Source organism: Lepidochelys kempii, chromosome 2 (genome assembly GCF_965140265.1).
Source record: "Lepidochelys kempii isolate rLepKem1 chromosome 2, rLepKem1.hap2, whole genome shotgun sequence".
NCBI lineage: Eukaryota > Metazoa > Chordata > Testudines > Cheloniidae > Lepidochelys > Lepidochelys kempii.
In genome coordinates this window covers 128,382,688-128,405,613 of record NC_133257.1, presented here as the reverse complement: position 1 = coordinate 128,405,613, position 22,926 = coordinate 128,382,688, and positions in this window count along the sequence as shown.

Sequence of the window (22,926 nt, the reverse complement as noted above, 5' to 3'; positions counted from 1 at the left end):
CTTGCCTGCCTCTTCCTCCCATATGAACTGGTTATTTGGAACTTGTATTCTGCCAGTGCTCCTTTCTCCACCAGCTGCCAATGCAGCTAAGTGGAAGCAACTCAGGAGCAATGGACCTCCACAGTCCTTTTCATTCTGTGCTATTTTAAATTCAGCAAGGACTACAAAAATCACTTAGGACAATCCCAGAAGATCAAAATTGTTTCCCTTTATTATGACTGCATTTGTTTCAGCCCTGAGCAGACAACCTATGCTATATTTAATTCTTTATCACTAGAGTGTGAAATAATCTACCACTTATTTTCCATTTATACCCTCTCCAGGAAAAGGAACCAATAAAATAATTGGTTTCAGAGTAGCAGCCATGTTAGACTGTATTCGCAAAAAGAAAAGGAGTACGTGTGGCACCTTAGAGACTAACGAATTTATTTGAGCATAAGCTTTTGTGAGCTACAGCTCACTTCATCGGATACATCAAAGCTCACGAAAGCTTATGCTCAAATAAATTGGTTAGTCTCTAAGGTGCCACAAGTACTCCTTTTCTTTTTAATAAAATAATTGTTTGAATTAATAATATTCCATTCCATTTTAAATCTGAAGATTAAACTCAGTCTTCCACTTTTGAAATTTAAGTGAAAAGATCAATACAGTCTAATTTCTAGTTTAAATCAATTGTAATAATCTAAATTAGTCACTATATCTAAATTGCTTGTGAAGACCTGTAGGTAAATTACTTATTCCCACATTTTGATCAGCTTTATACGCTATTCTGGCTTCTAAGAAGTAGTATCTAAATTGGAAATGGATCATACCACGCTTGACGGCATTTTCTCCTTCTCTGCTGTTTAGAAGTATGGTTTTATACTGGCATTATGCCTAATAACTGCCTTTTGGAATTTGAAACCTTTGTGTTGGGAGTTTCTTTGTTTGATAACTAACATTGCTGCATTTACTGAGTTCAGGGACACTGATGCGCCACTCAGCAATGGGAGCACAGTTAGCTAGAATTATACAAGTCACCAAAGACAGAAGAAGGGATTATATGATAAAACTTTCAGTCTCTCACAAAATGGTTATCACTCATATGATCATTGCCACAGCTGAAGAGAATCTTCATAGCAATAACTAAATGAAAACTGTAGGAAAGAATCAGAACTAAGGGTCTTGCCCAATTTATTCAGTGACTGAAAAATTAAAGAGAATATATCATATTAATCTCTAATATGTTTCCACAGTTACTTCCCTAACTTTGCTGTGCTATGTAAAATGACATAAGCAGGAACACAGATGCAAGAAGCAGCAGTTAACAGTGTCTGGATTATTGTCATAAATATAAAGGGAAGGGTAAACCCCTTTGAAATCCCTCCTGGCCAGGGGAAAGCTCCTCTCACCTGTAAAGGGTTAAGTAGCTAAAGGTAACCTCGCTGGCACCTGACCAAAATGACCAATGAGGAGACAAGATACTTTCAAAAGCTGGGAGGAGGGAGAGAAACAAAGGGTCTGTGTCTGTCTGTAGTCGTCTTGGCCAGGGACAGAACAGGAATGGAGTCTTAGAACTTTTAGTAAGTAATCTAGCTAGGTATGTGTTAGATTATGATTTCTTTAAATGGCTGAGAAAAGAATTGTGCTGAATAGAATAACTATTTCTGTCTGTGTATCTTTTTTGTAACTTAAGGTTTTGCCTAGAGGGGTTCTCTATGTTTTGAATCTAATTACCCTGTAAGATATCTACCATCCTGATTTTACAGGGGGGATTTCTTTATTTCTATTTACTTCTATTTTTTATTAAAAGTCTTCTTGTAAAACACTGAATGCTTTTTCATTGTTCTCAGATCCAAGGGGTTGGGTCTGTGGTCACCTATGCAAATTGGTGAGGCTTTTTACCAAACCTTGTCCAGGAAGTGGGGTGCAAGGTTTTGGGAAGTATTCTGGGGGGAAGGACGCGTCCAAACAGCTCTTCCCCAGTAACCAGTATTAGTTTGGTGGTGGTAGCGGCCAGTCCAAGGATAACGGATGTAATATTTTGTACCTTGGGGAAGTTTTGACCTAAGCTGGTAAAGATAAGCTTAGGAGGTTTTTTCATGTAGGTCCCCACATCTGTACCCTAGAGCTCAGAGTGGGGGAGGAACCTTGACAATTATAAACGAATAATCCTGTTTTCACAGCAGAGTTTGAACAGTGTACAGTAAATCAAGCTTGAGGCCACAAACTGAACAATAACAAAATATTAAATGGATACTTATTAATTGTGCACAGTCCATCCTGTGCACTGACTGACGCAAGGGTCCTGTGGAAAATAGGAGGTAAGTGTGTAATTAAAGGCCATCATAATGCTTACATGCAAGGGGGATAAATTCAGATTGCACAGGCAACCTTAATTCTGGCAATTCCTAATTTTTAACTGCTTCACTTTGCAACCTAACTGTTCATTAACATAGTTTACTGTGTATAATATAGTAACTATCAAATAAATTAAAGCACCCGCACCCTTCTGATAACAACCACCAGCACTTTAGGTTGCTAAGTAATTATTGAAAGTTCTCTGGTTGCCCATTTTATAGTAGCTGTTTCCTGGCATGCTTTCTGAGCATCCCTTTAACTTAGGCAGAGGCAAACAGCTGTTGCTGTTTTGCAACTAATGACTTGATTGTATTGTTCGCTTTCTCAGATGGTCAATATTAGAGTTCTGTTATGAGTTTACTTCTTAAATCTCAAACCAATAGTATAGTTTCAAATAATTTCTTTTAGTTTTTTTTTCCTTTAATGTTTTCAAAATCTTGTTCTTGTTATGTTTATGTTTAAGTTGTTTTAAGGGATATTTGTCTCTGCCACATTACATATTTTTATACTGTTTTACAAACATAACTGAGCCCCAACAAGAGATAATGCTGAGCATGATTTTGTTGGAAACTGTTAAAGATGAGTTTTGGGGACCAGGGCTTCAAAAACATTAAGATACTTCTGAAAACAATTATATCTTGTGCTTAGTATGATTGAGGTTTCTGAGACTGGGGATCACAAGCATTTACTGCAGGTGTGGGTTTCTGAGGAAAAGAGAAGGCCTTCTTTACACTTCTCAGCATCCCTTTGCCAAGCTACATATGGAGCAGCTCAGAATCAATTACCAAAAACCAACAACAACAAAACAATAAAAAGCAGCCCTCTCTCAACCCTGTGTTGTAGTTTATTAGAGAAGAAGAGAAAATGGCTAATTAAAAAGCAAAAGCCTGGGTCACAAAAGTAGCAAAGAGAATCTGTCTCCTTACAGCCCAACCAGGCAAACCTCTCAACATTCAGACTTGCCAATGAGTGACAAATGGACAATACCTGTGTTTTGTTGGATGTCACACACTGACTGACTTACTATAGTGTTTTTTTAATGGACTCTTCAACTAGGTGCAGAAAAAGAACAGATTTGTAAGCAAGGGAGATAGAAGGCTCTCCCTATCCAGGCTGTCTGGGGGTTAGTGGAGAAGCTCTCCTCCTGCACTTCACCAGAGGAAAGGGGTCCTGGAGGAGGAGTTGTGGTCCCTACCCAGACTGTGCCCAACATAACTAGTTCAGGCCAACTCCTCATACAATTAATGTAGCCACCCCAACCACATGCCATTTTAGCCTCTGCCTCACCTATAGAGCTAACTCAGGACTCCCACTTCAGTACTATTAAAAATAATATAGCATATCAACCCTCCATGCCCCATATAGTTAATTTATGCCCAGCCCTACCTCTCTGCAGGTTTCCACAGCTATTACTGCCAAGAGTGAGCCTGCTGCTTCTGCTCTGGGCCCAGCTCCTCTCTCCTCCTTCCCTCTAAGGAGCAGAGAAGGCAGGCTAGGCTAAGCCAGGTACACTTCCCAGAGGGCAAGAAGGGAAGGAGGAAGTTGGAAGGGCCTTGCAGGTATGAAGAGCCCAGCTGCTCATTTCCTTCTCCCCTGCCCCTGGAGGAAAACACAGCATGCAGCCTGCTCCACCCTCATCCTTCGCTGTGCTAACACCACCTTGTGGGCAGGAGTGTGAGCAGTGGGAGGGCATGGGGTCCCAAAGTAGGGTTGCCAACTTTCTACGTACACAAAACCAAATGCTCTTGTCCCACCCCTGCGCTGCTCATCCTCTGAGACCCCACCTTCACTCACTCCACGCACACACACCCCCATTGATCGCTGTCCCCACCCTCACTCACTCCCTCATTTTCACCAGGCTGGCTCAGAGGGTTGGGGTGTGGGAGGAGGTGAGGGCTCTGGCTGGGGGTGTGGGCTCTGGGGTGGGGCCAGAAATGAGGAGTTCAGAGTGCAGGAGGGGACTCCAGGCTGAGACAGTGGGTTGGGATGCAAGTGGAGGTAAGGACTGCAGCTGGGGTGCAGGCTCTGGCTGGGGGTTGGGCTCAGGGATGGGACCAAGGATGAGGAATTTGGGGTGCAGGAGGGCGCTCTGGGCTGGGACTGATGGGTCCAGAGTGTAGGAGGGGGCTCTGGGCTGAGGAAGGGCATTGCAGTACGGGGGAGCGGGTGAGGGCTCTGGCTGGGGGTGCAGACTCTGGGGTGGGGCTGGGGATGAAGGGTTTGGGGTGCAGGCTGGGGCTCCGGGCAGGGTCTGAAGGGTTTGGAGGGCAGGAGGGGGAGGGAGAGCTCCAGTTGGGTGTGCAGGATCTGGGCTGGGGAACCTTTTTTCTGTCATGGGCCACTGACCCACAGAAAAAAATCAGTTGTGGGCCACTCACCCACCGGGGGGGCGGGGCACAGAGGCTTACAGCTTCCCTCTGCAGTAGGGCGAGCTGGTGCTTATAGCACCACCCCTGCAGCGGAGGGAGGCGGGCATGAGGCTCAGGGCTTACCCTGCTTGTGGCTCCAGCCCTGCAGGGGGTGGGGGCATGGAGGCTCCGTGCTTCCCCCATGCAACGGTGCGATCCGGTGTTCGTGGCTCCTGCCCCATGGGCCAGATGAAATTAACTATGGGCCAGATCTGGACCCTGTGCCCTAGGTTTCCCACCCCTGCCCTATGTAGGAGCAGGAGGGAGGACATGCCAGCTGCTTCCTGGGATCTGTGCGGAGGCTAGCAGGGAGCCTGCCAGCCCCACTGCACAGCATCACCATCTGGACAGTCAACAGCCCAGTCAGCCATGCTGACCGGAGTCACCAAGATCCCTTTTCCATTGGGTGTTCTGGTTGAAAACCAGACACCTGGTCACCCTATCCAAAAGCTGCTAGAGGAGTGTCTTCTTGTCCTGTTCCCACTCCTGCCTGCTACTGCTCTCTGCCTTGCCGGATGCATTCTGAGAGTGCAGAGCAGGGAGGGAAGAATGGGCACTAAGGGGGGCATTTAGCACACAAAGCAAGATGTGTGGGAGCTCTGGGGACAAAGAAGTTCTACTTTGGGGAACGTGTGGGCCAAGAACAAACCTTCCTGGCCCAGACCATTGTGTAAAACACTGCTATGTGCTCAGAATTGCCACAGCTCCACGCAGTGATGGTTTGTGTTGCATTGTTCCCAGGGTTGTGTTCATCCCAGAGCTCAGGCTTGTCAGGCCCATATCAATGCAAAGGGAATGTCGGGAGTTGGTTTGTTTATAGCTACTTTTCTTGCCTTCCTCTGCTAGTGGAATCATGAGGTCTACTCCCAGCTTATTCACTCTACACAACTGACCGTAACTTCAACTGATTGTTTCACCCTGCAGCCCAGCCGAGTGCATAGGTAAGCAGGTATCCACTCATAGTCTGGCCACACAAAGCAACAGGATCCTGCTTGCGTTGTCTTAAAGTCACAGTGATGTTCAGTGTGGGATGAAGAATATAGGACTGTGGAGTGAGTGAGAGATGGCCCCTTCTTTTCTCTGTGGGCTCCTTTGTCTTTCCCCTAGGGTTCCAACCCAGGGTTGGAATGAGAAAAAAGAAAAACAGAAAAGAATCTGGACAAAGAAGGTATTCCATGGAGTAGGTAAAATAAATATAGGGATGAAAGAGGAAATGGGAGAAAAGAAATCCATATGGGAGAGGGAGAGAGCTCTAGTCAGAATATGAATAAATGAGCAGGGTAACTCAAGAAAAAGTACAGATTTTAGGTCATTTAACCTGATTTTATTGTAGTTTATTGGCATATATATCTCTAAGTTTAGGTTAAGAGGTGATCTTTATAGTAATGCTGCTCTACAGCCATCCTGGTCCCTGTAGTTACGTGCTTTTTTTTTTTTTTTGCTCCCTACCTACTTTGTAATGATTATTTTAGGCTTGTTTTACTTTCCCATCCTGTTGGCAGCTTAGTCATTTTTAGTGTGACATTGTAACTGGTTTTAAGAAAGATTGCTCTTTTTCTCTATGCAAACCTTTTGTTCCTTCCTTGGTATGTAATAAGGTGGGCAGCTCCTTCAGGATCTGCTCTTTTCGCTGAGACGTTATTTGCTATTGATCATGCATCCTGTGGAGGAGGTGTACTGTCTGCTAGTTTAAATAAATAAAATACTAGTTGTACTAGTGCTTGGATTGAGGGGAAGATGAAGTGGGGATGGTGGTAGGGCTATTCCCCCTAGTGTTCATTCCCGTCTCTGGAGCTGCATCCATGTCTTTGACCCTTGACTCATAAAGATGCTTATAAATTGCAAACTGTCCTTTGATTTACAAACAGTACAGTACTGGATGGCATGGATCTTTCCAAACATTTTGTTATATTACCCTGAACTCTAGTCCTGCACCACTCTGCAAATCTCTCAGCTCTAATATACGTGTGTGTGTGTGTATATATATATACACATGTATGTATTTTTTTAAGTCAAAGTATAAAGTCCCACAAATGCATTTAATTTAACTATGTTTGGCACATGGTACCACCTTTCTTACTCTATGAGACACAATTTTTGTGTAAATCTGGAAACAGATGGATAAAATTCCCCAGTCCTCTTCTTTCACTTCATGCAGCTCTTGATTTAACACCACAAGATACTATTGTGCATTTCCAGCTGACCATGTTGGCAAGTGAAGGTGCCATGCATAGGTGCCCACCAGATAACTTTCACTCAGTAATGAGAAGCATGAGACAGAAAATTGTCTACCCTGGTTTCTCACAGAACTCATGGACAGGTGTACACCACAGATGGGCATTTTAGGATGGAACCGAAGGATTATGGGGAACTAGTATTTATGCTGATATGCCAGCTGCTGATCCAACAATGACAACTCGTAAGTTCAGCTCTCACAGATTATTCCTACTGCTGAGAGGAATACAGCAATGGGAGAGAAAACGATGGACTTCTAGTAGTCAGAATACGGGCACATCTCAGTGCTGCTCTTTGCTTGTTTTAAAGCACATTTTATGCCATTTCAGAATTGGACTCACAGTTTTCAATGTCTTTTAAAAGTGCTTTGATTCCTGCTGAGTGTTTCTCAGAATGCCATTCTATTCTAAACAAAGTTAGTATTCTAATGATTCTTACAAGCCCTTAGGAAGTACTGGGGATGGCTTGTAAATATATTAGCAGGGCAAATGTGTATTATAGCCTAAGGCAACAAGTTAATATAACTCTTTATTTAAAAGAAGATAATATCTGTGTACAGTGAACACAGTGTACATTGAATTGTTGTAATGCAATACTGGAGGCTGTCAGTATATGCCATCTTTTGTTTCTGTAAGGATTATGTTTAGGGAATGACTCTCCAATCACATAGAGGCAACTGCTGAGAGCAGGGGGAGCTAGAGACTCTCTGCATGTACTCTTAGTAAAGCTTAGTTCCAGAGCTCCTTGTTTCAGATGTAATTTGTTCCAGTAATTTGACCTGCAGTTTAGCTAGGTGCAAAACTTAATAAAAAATATTTTACACTCACAGAAGCTTCATCCAGGTGCATGCATGTGCACTTTCTCTCTCAGAATCAGACACACTTTGCAGATAGACACAGGGCCCGCAGACACCATTTAATTTAAAATAACATTATGAAACGAGGCTTTTAAGACTAATGTAACTTAATCTTGCTTTCTAGTTTGATAATACCTTTTGTAGTTATTGACCTTTGCTGACAGTTCTATAAAGTGTATAAATAAAATGATCCAAAATTTCAGAAATACTTTGGGCCAAAACTTGTGTTGATTTACAAATGCAGGTTTCTTGAGTGCAGTGAGTTCACATGGGGTTCAAGTCAGCATAGAATTGTCTTAGGGAGCTGTATGAGTCTATAAAAGAGAGGCTATACCTAAACTGTTAACCTGAGTTAACTGTACAGTTACTGGTTTCAGAGTAACAGCCGTGTTAGTCTGTATTCGCAAAAAGAAAAGGAGTACTTGTGGCACCTTAGAGACTAACCAATTTATTAGAGTATAAGCTTTCGTGAGCTACAGCTCACTTCCTCAGATGCAGTTACTGGGAAACAATAAGAGTATTAGTGGATATGATGCCATGATAATTAACTCCTGCTGCCATTGTAAACTGACTACCTTGTCCTGAGCTTTGTAACTATCAGGACTGCTATTAACTGTTCAACCTCTTTTGTTTAACCCTATGTAATAGGGAAGCAGAAAAACAAATATAGCAAACGTATTTGAGAATCTGCTGAGTGATACTGACGTTTTATTTCACAGGTTCCACAAGAGTCTTTTTATATACATATATTAGATAAATAAGGCAACAGTCTGACTTATCCACATATGGCACTCTTGACAGTACTGTAGTGCTGTAGGGGTGGCAGATGGAGTATTTGCACACTGCCTCTGTGGGAAGTAACCTTTAAAAGAAGAATCTAATGCAACATAGAATGTGCTATGAGTTTTGGGAACTTCTAACTTAAGTTCCCAGTAGATGGTAATTTTCAGTGTTAAATCTGCTGGACTGTTTAGGTTAGCTTCCTCTAATTAATATAGCTATACAACACTCTTTTACATTCAACTCCCACTTATGAGAATATTTTTGGGTTGAAATGCTTAATGAACAATTTAAATGCTTCTTTTTATTACCATATACGGCTTTGTTTTCTATTGTGAAATGAGAAATGTATGATCAAAGAAATGCAGGACAAAATGTACTAGAAGTTAACATTTATTTTGCCGACAATCAGCTTACAGCATTTTCAAGGTATGTGTTTGGCAAAAAGTACAAACACAATAATTAAAATAAGAGATACAATAAAGCATTAAAGGTTATTTGAAATACTCACTTTGTTGTTGTACTAATTCTTTATTTACAAACTTTCAAAGTGTCTTCTCTCTTCCAGAGCAGGCTTTGGTGGCTTACAGAATTCTTTCATCAATAGATTTATTTGCTGAGATGTTGTTTACAATACCCTGGGTGGGGTGGGGTGGGGCGGGGTGGGGGGCTCTTCACTGACTGTATGTCAACCTTCACCTTAAGAACCTGTGGCTTTATTCTCTCAACACCTAATCTGGGTCATAAAACAAAGTCCAACATGACATAAAAAAATGCTATAAAGAATATATTAAGGAGGATTCGTTTTCCATGTGAAAATTTTTACTATTTCATTTCACTTTTAGTTATTGGAAGACTTCTATAGAAATGAAATGTTCAAGAACTTTAAAGTTGAGGGATGTGTCAAGGCTTACTCCAGGGACACCATAGTGTGGACAGCTAACCTTGGAGCCAGTCCACTATGTAACATTTGCAGTTATGGAAAAATAAACTCTCTTCTGTCCATGTACTTCCACTGAAAAAATAACAACTATAACCTAAATAGCACCCTATTAGTCCTTTGTTTGGCTATCAGTTGAAAGGAAAACTCTTTCTCACTCAGACTTTCCCCATTGCTTCACTTTACCATTACTTTTAACAGTCCTTCACAAGCAAGGGGAAGGGCTAAGCTCCCCATCCTGGAAACAAACATGCTTAACTTTCCATGTGTGTGTTGAAGTTAGTGAGATTACCCATGTGCACAAATGGAAATACCTGTGTACATTTACACAAGATAAGGCTTATATGATTTAATATATCCTTTCCATCTCTGACTGCAAGCTCTCTAAAACGGAAAAGACGGGGGAGCAATTTGCTTCCTCATCCTTTTTCTTCTAACTAATAAAGTCCTTCCTTGTTTCAGCTGGGCACAGTATAATCGGTCAAGAATCATGTCTTGGTTCCCAGGCCAAATCAGTCCACAAAAGTGAATATTTAAATCCACTGAGCTACCTAAGATACGCATCCTGAAGGCCCCATATGTGCTACGTTTACAAACAAAGTGGGGGATCCCATTAAAAACTTCCCCTGAGTCCACTGCAGAGTTACACAGGATCCGAACTGTTACATAATGCTGCTTTTCTGAAGCCTTAGATGTGCCATTTACTTCAACAAGGCTACTCATGGTAATAAACACTATCCTTCGTAGCATGTGTTTGCAGTAAGACATTCAAGTTCTTGGTAGGTTATAATATCTATTCTATTTTTTATCTTAGGTTCATGTCTTTTATTTCATATATACATAAAATATTTCTACATTGACTTGTCTATCACTAGGATTCCCTTCTCCCCTCATTTAAAACCTGGGTGAGCTACATCTAAGGATTCAGCCTCCTATTGTGTCATTTTCCACATCCTTGAACAAAAAATAGAGGGAAGCCAGGACCAAATATTTTTAAAGATCGTATTGAAAAGATTTGTATTTTTTAAAGATTGTATAGAAAATATTTATATTTTTAAATATTGTATCTGTCAAGAAACAGATAATAACACATTGAGCGGACATTTAAATTAATAAACAGTTATCAACATCCAGACAAGACTGGAAACATAGAGATTTATTGTTTTTTATGCTTTCAGCTTGTTTCCTTTTCTCTCTCCTTTTTATTTTATTTTTGTTCATACATAAGGTCCAGTGGATGGCCAAAGGATCAGTTCATACTTATTACAAATTTAATCTAACATAGCCTGTTATTTCTAATGTAAAATTAAAACAGAACCTCCAACCAAAATTGAAGCCATCTTTACACAGCAAAAAGGAGTCATTAAGAGCAGAGCCAAAAGTAACTTTTCACCTTTAAATTTGTGGTTTAATTACTAGGAGCGTGAGCTACCCTATCCATAAAAACTCTGATGGAGTCGGTGACAGATATGATGATTTGGATGCAAGGAATATTGCGAGACTGTTCTATTAAGATGTGGCAGATTCTGTGAACATATAGAATATCCAAAGACTATAGTATCAACTTTATAAATATTATATGTATCTTTATAGGCTGACTAGTGATTATATTTGCAATGCAGGAACTAAGCTCACAGGAGTAATTAATGCAAACCCCTTAGGAAGGTAACAAGTCTATGGAAGTTTTACCCCGGGAGGAAATAATATATACTGGGTTACCTGGTTTAATAAGCCAGGCAAACAAAGAACTGAAAAGTATCCTTTATTGTTGCTTTTGCATCTCCTCTAAGTCAGCCTGGGTATTTTATTTTATTTTATTTTAGCCAGCTCAGGGTAGCCTTCTTTCTTTATTGTGACTTTTAAGGCATTTAGTAATGTGTTCTTGAATAGTTCAATTATCTTTCATATTTTTCTGTTTAAATTCTTTATCCCTAATGATTTGGCTTACACCTGTTTATATAACAAATGGAAAGTGTGGGATCTGGTAGAAATGAACATAAATCAGAAGCTGGAAATTGTAGAAAATTGGTAAGGGAAGCAAAAGGACACAGGGAGCCACCTCAGGTCAGCAATGTTAAGGACAATAAGGAGGAGATCAAGTATATCAGATGCAAAAGGAAACCTAACAATGTTTGTGCATTAATAGATGAAAATTATATAAATAATGACTCAGAAAGACAGAAGTGTTCAACAAATGTCTTTTCTGTATTTGAGAAAAAGACAGCTGATGTAGTCATATCATATGATAAATGATTAAATACTTTCCATTCCAACAGTAATTAAGGAAGATATTAAGCAGCAACTTCTAAAGATAGACATCTTTAAATTAGAGGGTCCGGATGACTTGCATCCAAGAATTTTTAAAGAGCTAACTGAAGAGCTCTCTGAACCATTAATGTTGATTTTCAATAGCTCTTGGATCTTTGGCAAAGTTTCAGAAGACTGGCAGAAACTAATTTTGTGCCAATATTTAAACAGGGTAAATGGGTTGACCCAAGTAATTATAGGCCTGTCAACCTGACTTTGATCCCAGGCAAAATAATGGAATGAAGGATATGGGACTTGACTAATAAAGAATTAAAGGAGGGTAATATCACTAATGGCAATGAACATGGCTTCATGGGGAATAGATCTTATTAAACTAACTGGATTTTTTTTATCAGAGTACAAGTTGTGCTGATAAAGGTAATAGTGTTGATGTAATATACTTAAAATTCTGTAAGGTTTCAGAGGGCTAGCCGTGTTAGTCTGTACCAGCAAAAACAAAGAGCAGTCCTTGTGGTACCTTAGAGACTAACCAATTTATTTGGGCATAAGCTTTCGTGGGCTATAACCCACTTCATCAGATGAAAGGAATGAAAAATACAGTAGGCAGGTATAAGTAAACAGCACATGAAAAGATGGGAGTTGCCTTGCCAAGTGGGGGGGGGGGGTCCAGTGGCTGTTTGTTTATTTATTTATTTCATGTGCTGTTATTTATACCTGCCTCCTGTATTTTTCACTCCATGCATCTGATGAAGTGGGTTATAGCCCACGAAGGTTTATGCCCAAATAAACTGGTTAGTCTCTAAAGTGCCACAAAAACTTCTGTAGGGCATTTGACCTGGTACCGCATGACATTTTGATCAAGAAATTAGAACAATACTAAGTCAACACAGCACAGGATGAATGGACTAAAAAATAGCTAACAGATCAGTTTCAAAATGTGATTGTAAACAGGAAATCATCATCTAGATCAGTGGTTTCCAAACTTGTTCCGCTGCTTGTGCAGGGAAAGCCCCTGGCTGGCCGGGCCGGTTTGTTTACCTGCCTCGTCTGCAGGTTCGGCTGATCGCGGCTCCCAGTGGCCACGGTTCGCTGCTCCAGGCCAATGGGAGCTGCTGGAAGCGGCGCGGGCCGAGGGACATACTGACTGCCGCTTCCAGCAGCCCCCATTGGCCTGGAGCAGTGAACCGCGGCCACTGGGAGCTGCGATCGGCCCAACCTGCGGATGCAGCAGGTAAACAAACCGGCCTGGCCCCCCAGGGGCTTTCCCTGCACAAGCTGTGGAACAAGTTTGGGATCCATTGATCTAGAGGATATGACTCATTTGTGAAGCCACTCAGTCAAGCATCATCTTGTAGTTCTACAAAGCTGTTGCATTTTCATAGTAGAATATTCTTGCAGGATGTGCCATACACTGTAGTGGAGCAAGTTTCCAAAAAGTTACTGGTGAGCAAGTATCATCCATATCAAGTCAAAGCAGAATCCTTACTATTCTTTATATGACAGGTTAAAGTGGCCACATGGAAGGGGGAGAGAGTGTGTGTGCGTGTGTCTGTTTACAGAAACATATGTCTATAGAAGCACTATAGTGAAGGTCGCTCACTGTACAGCAATATTGGATTATGGGTTCTGTGTCAAATTAACCATTTGCTCATGATTTTAGCTTAGGAGGGCTTTCACCACTGAAATTTTACACATGTGTTTGGGTTTCCAATCCCCACTACTACTGGTTAAATTTGATTTAGCCATTTAAATAGTATAGTTCATTACATATTAGTATTCTCGATCATCTTAAAGAGAGATAGAAGGAAGCGTATATATTTAGAGCCAGTCTGTATTTTTGTGTTTCGTGTAAGAGCAGTGAATCATTTAATATTTAATATAAATATTTAATATTTAATATAAAACCTGGATTTGTGCTGGAAATGGCCCACCTGATGATCACTTTAGATAAGCTATTACCAGCAGGACAGTGGGGTGGGAGGAGGTATTGTTTCATATTCTCTGTGTATATATAAAGTCTGCTGCAGTTTCCACGGTATGCATCCAATGAAGTGAGCTGTAGCTCACGAAAGCTCATGCTCAAATAAATTGGTTAGTCTCTAAGGTGCCACAAGTACTCCTTTTCTTTTTGCGAATACAGACTAACACGGCTGTTACTCTGAAACTTAATATTATCTGGAATACCTCAATGACATTTTAGGTTTTTTTTATGTGCTTGTGGGAGTGCTACAAAATATAATCAGGTGCACTTGCACAGTACCTTTGTTATCAAAAGTATTTACCCCATAATCTTTGTTACTGGATCATTTCAGAAAGTGACAACGATAATATAAATGGCATCAGGCAAGCAACCATAATTGCAGTAGAGATTGCACACAGTTTTGAAACATATCAAGTCTTATATTCACGTCCTTAAAAAAAGAATGATAGAATATAAAAAGAAATATGTTGGGGGACCAGAAGAAATCAATATTATGAAGTAGCCTGCTCTAATGTTTGAAGAGTTTTTTGCTATCTTCCTGTAGCTACTGTTGTACTTTCCTGCAAGGAACAGGTTTAAAGAAGCAGAAAATGTTTTAAAGGTACTATATAAATAGAGAGATCAGCTGTTATGTCAAAGGAGCCCTTATGAATGTGGCGGCTCTATAGCCTGGGTGCACACATATGTCATATCATATGACAGGGCATTGTTTGCTGTACAGCCTTCTGGGTTCAGACATATGTCATTTCATATAACCTAGCACACAGGGTTAGTTCAAGCAATGCCTTTTGACAGTAGGTATGTGGCCAGGGAGCAAGCTATTTGCATATTCTGGCAAATATTTTTATATTAGTATTTCATGTTTACAAGAATGGACTTTTAGTTTTTAAATGCATCCACAGCTCTTGTGGAACATGTCATCTTTCCAGCTGCTGTTGTGGGGCATGTGTTAAATTGACCCCCTTCCCCTCCCCCCTTTTTTTCTTTTCCTTAGTTGCAAGGAACCTTAGTTCAGACCAACCTAAAAGAAAGCAACTGTATTATTTACCATAAACTCAAGAAAGGTAAGTACAAAGGAATATTAGATCTGAAGATCAAGGTTCAGTCCTAGCTTACAGTACATGTATCATATGAGTTTGTTTATCATGTCCTAGTCTCAATTTGTGTTGATCTTGTTGGATATGCTGTTTTAATGTATTTTTAGTTTTGCACTTTGTTGCAATCTGAAGCTTTTTTCCCCCTGGGCTAGTGGTTAGCCATTTTGGGAAGTAATTAGTCCTGCTGAGATCTAGTTTACTGCATTTTTCTTTCTTTCTGTCTCTCTTTTTATTACTAATCCCATGGCATGGAAGGAGGGAAGTTTCATGTTTGCTTTACTCTAGTTTTTAAAGAATGAGAGGAACACGTATTCTTTGGGTTTAGTCTGTGTTGTATAGGACTCTGAACCTTGTAAAATGTTTGTTCTATTGGTAACTCAGAGAAATTCTTCCTCAGTCCTTTTTGGGATGGTTTTCATTTTAATCCATTTGTTTACAGAAAAAGTTTTAAACTGTAAATATTTCTTCTTTGGTTTTTGCCTAGGCTAAAGCTTCTATGTTTACAAAATGTTGTTTAGCCACCAAGGACACTCACATAAATCAAGAGATTAGTATTAAACAAACAGAAAGCTCATTCGTGTATCTTGGAGAAAACCATGTTCTTACTTGTGCTGAAGAAGAAAATGGCTTCTGTTTCCAGGCTGACTTTCCATGGAATTGAAAATCATCATGTACTGCAGTGCAGAAATCTGCAAATCATTACATCTAGCTAAATATCTTAGTAGCCCTCAATCAAGCTTGATCCCTCTATGCAAAGAAAACATTCAAAGGGAAACTATCAACTAAAAAAAAATACATTTCTGTCTGAAAATGTTTTGTTACTTTTACAAGTATCATTTAAGATTACTATCACAGAAAGATTAAAGAAAGATATCTTTTGCAGTGTTTTGTGTATTTGACAGTATAGACAATTTCTCTGTTTTTCTGGAATAGTCAATCATTTAGTTTTCCCTTTCTTTCTGAGGAACTTTCATATGACAGCAGCATTTAACAATAGAAAAATATGACTGGCAAGCCACAAATAATTTTTTCAGGGAGACTCCAGCGCAGATGTAGCACCCAAACCACTTTTAATTCATTCAAATTGTCCCTTTTAGCTTTACATCAAGGCTTGATCCTGCATTCTTTGCACACACAAAGATCCTTTTGACATCACTAGGCATTTCAATGGTAATTAATGCAGAATTGGGCATGAGGTCTGCAGTCTGTAGTTTCTGAGATCTGGTGTACACTTTGAATATTTAAATACTTCATCTCTGATACTTGTTCCTTCAGGACTTGTACAGGGAAAATTTCCATCAACTTTAGTAGGAATTACATCAGCAAAGTAGGAATGGGATGTTAGTGAAACATTCAGGCGTAGAGTCTGCCACCCTACAAAAACACCCCAGGAGGAGTCCCACTGAAATTAGGAGCTACTTAGGGAGTTAAGGTACTACTCAGCATGAGTAAGGGTCAACAAATCCGGCCCTTATTCTTTAAACCATTAAGTAATACAGGACCTGTCCACCTATCCTCCCTAACAGGAGCAATAGCAACCATCCATGGCCACAATTTCAGTGGAGGTTTCCAAAATAAGTATTGCTCTACCCAGTTTTGAGTTAGATGCAGGCTTATCTTTATCTGCTGTGTAAAAGGTCAGTAAGTGCACCTTCATGTGTCACTTCTGCCTATCTGCTTTTAGATATCTGTAGAGAAGAGAAAATAGCATACATGTAATCCTTCTGCCAGGTGGAGTTGGCAGCAATAAAAGCAAGGTTCAATATCTAGGCATTCCTCATAACAATACAAAACAGAACTGGCTCAAGCCTCCACCCAGTAATCCAGGGAAAACTAAACACCACATATGGACACTTCTAAGGGGCAATACTTTCCCACTCGCAAGCACTGAGTTTGTGTAAAACAAAAGAACTTTTATTCAAAGGGAAAGGGAACCAAGCATAAATTTGAGAAAACACCACAATCATATTCAAAAGCAAGCAACGTCACAGTGCTTTGGGCAGTGTCCTTTGCCTCAGTTTTGTACCTGCTGGTTAAAAGATAGAAAACAAAGGGTAGAAATAAAGGTCACCTTTCATAATGGAGAGAAGTAAATAGTGAGGTCCCCCAAGGATCTGTACTGGGACCAGTGCTGTCCAATATATTCATGAATAATCTGGAAAAAGGGGTGAACAGTGAAGTGGCAAAGTTTGCAGATGATACAAAAATTACTCAAGATAGTTACATCCAAATTTGACTGTGAAAAGCCATAAGGGGATCTCACAAAGCTAGGTGACTGGGCAACAAAATGGCAAATGAAATTTAAAGTTGATAAATGCAAAGTAACACACATTAGAAAAAAGTATACATACAAAATGATGGAGTCTAAATTAGTTATCGTCACTCAAGAAAGAGATTTTAGAGTCCTCCTGGATAGTTCACTGAAATTGTCCACTTAACATGCAGCGACAGTGAAAAAAGCTAACAGAATGTTAGGGACCATTAGGAAAGGGATAGATAATATTATAATGTCACTAAATGCCCACATCTTGAATACTGCATACAGTTATGGTTGCTCCATCTCAAAAAAGATATATCAGAATTGGAAAGGTACAGAGATTAGCAGTATAGAATAGCTTCCCCTGAGAGATTAAAAAGACTGGGACTGTTCAGTTTGCAAAAGAGACAGCTGACGGGGGACAGCGGCCTATAAAAGCATGAATTTCTCATGTGGAGAAAGTGCATAAGTGTTATTTACACTGTCACATAAAACAAGAAGCAGGGGTCACCCAATGAAATTAATAGGCAGTCGGTTTAAAATAAACAAAAGGAAATACTTCTTTACACAATGCACAGTCAATTTGTGGAACTCATTTCCCGGGGATGTAAATTCATGGAGGATAGATCCGTCAATGGGTATTAGCCAAGATGTTCTGTATGTCCCTAAGCCTCTGGCTGCCGGAAGCTAGGACTGGATGACTGGGGATGGATCACTCAGTAATTGCCCTGCTCTGTTCATTCCCTCTGAAGCATCTGGGATTGGCCACCGCTGGATGAAAGGATACTGCTTTAGAGTGCCATTGGTCTGACCCAGTATGGCCATTCTTATGGTCTTAGTAGGGTACTGTCTCACTATCTCCCTGCTAAAAATCACAGTATACACGTGGGAGGCACTGCTTGGGCATGTAGACAGCCATTTATGGTATATACTCGAGTTCAGGTGTGTAGGGCACACTACTCTATTCTACTTGCCTAATTCTTGCCTCATCATGTATTGTTGGTTGTACTCATGCTAACTTGAGCCTGCAGCATCTGTACTCTTCACACCGCTGTAAGCATAGACATAGAATCATAAAATCATAGGACTGGAAGGGACCTTGAGAGGTTATCTAGTCTAGTCCCCTGCACTCATAGCAGGACTATTATCTAGATCATTCCTGACAAGTGTTTGACTAACCTGCTCTTAAAAATCCCCAATGATGGAGATTCCACAACCTCCCTAGGCAATTTGTTCCAGAGCTTAACCACCCTGACAGTTAGGAAGTTTTTCCTAATGTCCAACCAAAACCTCCCTTGCTGCAATTTAAGCCCATTGCTTCTTGTCCTATCCTCAGAGGTTAAGAAGAACAATTCTTCTCTCTCCTCCTTGTAACAACTTTTTATGTACTTGAAAACTGTTATCATGTCCCCTCTCAGTCTTCTCTTCTCCAGACTAAACAAACCCAATTTTTTCAATCTTCCCTCATAGGTCATGTTTTCTAGACAATTAATCATTTTTGTTGCTCTTCTCTGGATTCTCTCCAATTTGTCCACATCCTTCCTGAAATGTGGCACCCAGAAATGGACACAATACTCCAGTTGAGGCCTAATCAGCGTGGAGCAGAGCGGAAGAATTACTTCTCATGTTTTGCTTACAACACTCCTGCTAATACATCCCAGAATGATGTTGGCTTTTTTTCCAACAGTGTTACACTGTTGACTCATATTTAGCTTGTAGTCCACTATGACCCCCAGATCGCTTTCTGCAGTCATTTCCCATTTTGTATGTGTGCAACTGATTGTTCCTTCCTAAATGGGGTACTTTGCATTTGTCCTTATTGAATTTCATCCTATTTACTTCAGACCGTTTCTCTAGTTTGTGCAAATTATTTTAAATATTAATCCTATCCTCCAAATCACTTGCAACCCCTCCCAGCTTGGTATCATCCGCAGACTTTATAAGCGTACTCTCCATGCCATTATCTAATTCACTGATGAAGATATTGAACAGAACCGGACCCAGAACTGATCCCTGCAGGACCCCACTCGTTATGCCCTTCCAGTATGACTGTGAACCACTCATAACTACTCTCTGGGAATGGTTTTCCAATCAGTTTTGCATCCACCTTATAGTAGCTCCATCTAAGTTGCATTTCCCTAGTTTGTTTATGAGAAAGTCATGTGAGACAGTATCAAGAGCTTTAGTAAAGTCAAGATATACAACATCTACTGCTTCCCCCCATCCACAAGGCTTGTTACCTTGTCAAAGAAAGCTACCAGGTTGGTGTGACACAATTTGTTCTTGATAAATCCATGCTGACTGTTACTTATCACCTTATTATCTTCTAGATGTTTCCAAGTTGATTGCTTAATTATTTGCTCCATTATCTGTCTGGGTACAGATGTTGAACTGACTGGTCTGTAATTCTCCAGGTTGTCCTTATTTCCCTTTTTATAGATTGGCACTACATTTGCCCTTTTCCAGTCTTCTGGAATCTCTCCCATCTTCCATTACTTTTCGAAGATAAACGCTAATGGCTCAGATATCTCCTCAATCAGCTCCTTGAGTATTCTAGGATGGATTACATCAGGCCCTGTTGATTTGAAGACATCTAACTTGTCTAAATAAATGTTAACTTCTTCCTTTTCTATTTTAGCCTCTGATCCTACCTCATTTTCACTGGCATTCACTATTTTAGATGCCCAATCACCACCAACCTTCTTGGTGAAAACTGAAACAAAGAAGTCATTAAGCACCTCTGTCATTTCTACATTTTCTGTTATTATTCCCAACGTCCCCATTGAGTAATGGGCCTACCCTGTCCTGGGTCTTCCTCTTGTTTCAAATGTATTTGTAGAAAGTTTTTTTGTTACCCTTTATGTCTCTAGCTAGTTTGATCTCATTTTGTGCCTTGGCCTTTCTAATTTTCTCCCTACATACTTGTGTTATTTGTTTATATTCATCCTTTGTGATTTGATGTACTTTGAGAGAGAGAAAGTGGATGTTTGCTCAACACTTAGTAGTCACCAGCATTCAATCTGTATAATCCTGATGGTATGGGAGTGTACAATGAGGCCATTTCTTCAGAGGTGCTGTGTGGCTGCATCTCTGTTGACTCTACTGGTCACATGATTGGGTCCTGGGAACACAGTAGTTTGAGGATTACAGTTAGTCATATAGTTCAATGCCAGTAGGGACCACCAGATCATCTAGTCTGACCTCGTTTATGTTACAGACTACCACCACCACCCGCACTCTAACACAACAACCAAAATTAGACCAAAGTATTACAGTTGTTCAACTCTTCCCTGGACTTGGACCAGAGTGTGTAGAATTAAGACTTTGAAAAACACAATGAGATCAAATATGAAGATATAAATAGTTTGGTTAGGAATGTATACAAAGTTGCATCCCAGGATGGTAGGAGTAGACAACTACAGTATATATTAACACTCTACAATTATCCATACCTGAATTAGATGTGAAGCCTTTAATTTCTGTATCACTCCCCTAAATGTAAATGAAATGAAAATGTAATGTTTCATTTGTCCTAACATAATTTACTGATTGTGAAAACTTAGGGGTTTTCTAGAGATGGATTTATAAGAATGTTGATGCGTAGGGGAAAAAAGGTTAAATGTGATTTTCACTTGAATTATTGTATAAGGCACAAATGTTTAGAGAAAAAGGCCTTTCATGATTACAAAGTGCTTTTATTTTTGACTTGATTTGTGTGTTCTACTGAAAGAGCTTTTCAGATGGTTGGCCATTGATTTGTGAAATAATGCAAGTTTATTGAATGAATATGTAAGCATCATATAGCAGCGAGAAAAGTGTAACTTTACTTTGTCGGTGAGGATATGTTTTTATTTTTCTTTTCTTATTGATTAATATTTTATTAGTATTATGGGTTGCACAAATAATACATTTTCATGGTGAAATAAAATGACTATGCACAATAAAATATTATAGATGAATAGTTTTGGATTTCTGCCGAGCAGTTATGTGCCCACAGTGAAAGTAATTTGAAAATTTATTAATAGTATTTGGTTTTTTAAGTGGGAAAGATGTTGAATTTAGTTAGTTAAATTAGCTTTTTAATCCAACCATATTTTTTCTGTGTTTGGAGGAAATTAAGCATAAAAAATATTGGAGAAAGGTGTCATTCTTTGTCATATGTGTCAGGCTTGTAATTTTCCTGTTGACATCACATGAGTAAGGTCCTCTCTCTCGCTCTTTCATGAAGGAGTCTGATTGTCTCCATTCAGAAACAAATTTGACTTGAGCAATAATATACATCTTAATACTGACACATGCGAAAAAATTCCTGTCTCTTAACTTCTCTGTATTGTCCAAAGATATCTAAATAAATTGTTCTATTTATTTTATCTGATTTTTTTTCTTTTTATATAGATTATTTCTTGATTGAAAATTATTTTCTGTTTTTATGCAGGAAATCACTTCTTCCTTCAGGCTATTTAAGAATGTAGCTGCAAAATTTAAGTATTACAAGTTTGTACTTTACAAATCATGGTCAAAAGTAAGAATTTGGCAACTGTTATACACACAGTTATACACAGATATGTTATACACATATATCACATAGCTTTGATTTATAATTTTGTGTATTTTTTTGTGGGGGAAGAGTGGGTTCTGATTAATAATAGCTACATTGTCCAAATGTGCTGGTATGAAAGGAAGTATATGTTTAGTGTGCTGTGATGTAAAGGTTTAAACAATTGGGATCTAAAGCAATAGATGAAACACCCTACCTCAATGAAGAATTTCATGAGGAGACTTCAGAGGTTAATAGGAGAGACATAAGTGTAAGTTTAAACACAGAATTAACTGGGACGGAGAGATAGAAACTTATGGAAAAACTGTGTTGCTAAGTTAAGACTTGCTTCACTGGACTGTATAGAAGAGGTGTCATAAATATAAAGGGAAGGGTAAACCCCTTTGAAATCCCTCCTGGCCAGGGGAAAACTCCTCTCACCTGTAAAGGATTAAGAAGCTAAAGGTAACCTCGCTGGCACCTGACCAAAATGACCAATGAGGAGACAAGATACTTTCAAAAGCTGGGAGGAGGGAGAGAAACAAAGGGTCTGTGTCTGTCTGTATGCTGGTTTCTGCCAGGGATAGACCAGGAATGGAGCCTTAGAACTTTTAGTAAGTAATCTAGCTAGGTATGTGTTAGATTATGATTTCTTTAAATGGCTGAGAAAAGAATTGTGCTGAATAGAATAACTATTTCTGTCTGTATATCTTTTTTGTAACTTAAGGTTTTGCCTAGAGGGGTTCTCTATGTTTTTTAATCTAATTACCCTGTAAGATATCTACCATCCTGATTTTACAGGGGGGATTTCTTTATTTCTATTTACTTCTATTTTTTATTAAAAGTCTTCTTGTAAAAAACTGAATGCTTTTTCATTGTTCTCAGATCCAAGGGTTTGGGTCTGTGGTCACCTATGCAAATTGGTGAGGCTTTTATTCCAACATTTCCCAGGAAAGGGGGGGGTGCAAGTGTTGGGAGGATTGTTCATTGTTCTTAAGATCCAAGGGTCTGGGTCTGTAGTCACCTAGGCAAATTGGTGAGGCTTTTTACCAAACCTTGTCCAGGAAGTGGGGTGCAAGGTTTTGGGAAGTATTTTGGGGGGAAGGACGCGTCCAAACAGCTCTTCCCCAGTAACCAGTATTAGTTTGGTGGTGGTAGCGGCCAGTCCAAGGACAACGGGGGGAATATTTTGTACCTTGGGGAAGTTTTGACCTAAGCTGGTAAAGA